The sequence below is a fragment of the Tupaia chinensis genome, unplaced genomic scaffold, assembly GCF_000334495.1.
Source record: "Tupaia chinensis unplaced genomic scaffold, TupChi_1.0 Scaffold000549_1, whole genome shotgun sequence".
Lineage (NCBI taxonomy): Eukaryota > Metazoa > Chordata > Mammalia > Scandentia > Tupaiidae > Tupaia > Tupaia belangeri.
The window spans coordinates 2,860,595-2,861,506 of record NW_006160061.1 but is presented as its reverse complement, the minus strand read 5'-3'; the positions used below and the strand labels follow the sequence as shown (position 1 = coordinate 2,861,506).

The window sequence follows — 912 nt, the reverse complement described above, 5'->3', positions numbered from 1 at the left end:
TTCCCACCCCCGCCCTGGCCAGCTCTGTCCCCCCGCCGCCCTCAGCACCTTTCCCCTCCAGCTCGATGGCAGCCGGGGACCAGGGCACCCCACTCACCGGAGTCCGCCCGCCAAGTGCAGCGCCCCCGGACCACCGCGCTCGCCCTTCCGGGAAACCTGCGTCGCCCCCGCTGCCGGAACCCCCGGAGGGATGGGCGGGGACGTCCCGGCGTCAACGCTGGCGCTGCCTGGAGGTGGAGTGCTTCTGACGTTCGCAGGTGTCGTTCAAAGGACGTCTTGCTCTAACAGCTTAGTTCCTAAAACTCAGACATTAATTTTAATAAAGAAAGAAAAAACAAAGAAAGTTGCTCAGATGGCGATTTTTTTCCGTCAAACTTTACCACTGCTCAAAATACCAAGCCCGCTGTTTTCTATGGCCGTTCACGAAAGGAAACAAAAAGTTAAAACTAATTTCACTTTCGATTTTTAAAATGTGGTTTTGTTGTTGTATTGCAAAGATTATTCCAAAAGTATTCCTGAAGTTTCTCTAAACACTAATGTATGACTTTTATTAAGATGTATTTAATTTTTATTTGTTATTATTATTTATCTTTTTTTTTTTTTTTTTTTTGACCAGAAGGAGACAGAGAAAGAAAGGGAAAGCAAGCCTCCAGGTCCGGGACTCAAACCACAGTTTACCAAGTGAGAGACTAGGGCCTCTAACCACCATGTGCCAGCCAGTCCCAATTTAGGACATTTTTTTTAAACCCACCCTTTTTGGTATGTATTATACCAGATATGTTGTTGGAAAAATGGAGAGAAACCTAATCAAGTCAAAATGGGAATCTGTCTTCAGATCGTAACACCCATTGTTCTTTCTTCCTGTTTATTAACTTTAGCTTGCAAATCTCTTCTGCCAGCACAACGTCCCTG

General features: G+C 46.2%; 1 protein-coding gene across 6 annotated transcripts in view; it reads right to left on the bottom strand.

Annotated features, from left to right (window-relative positions):
- Window positions 1–421, bottom strand: part of NMI (N-myc and STAT interactor) — a 24,121-nt gene extending 23,700 nt beyond the window's left edge. For 4 of the 6 annotated variants that reach the window (XM_014591284.2, XM_006157635.3, XM_027775353.1 and 1 more), the window contains exon 1: window positions 98–420. The gene's annotated coding sequence lies outside the window, so the exon portion shown is untranslated. Of the gene's footprint in view, window positions 1–97 lie in introns of all 6 variants that reach the window. The other 2 variants (XM_006157638.3, XM_006157639.3) reach the window with 2 other exon arrangements.
- Window positions 422–912: the final 491 nt, after the last annotated feature.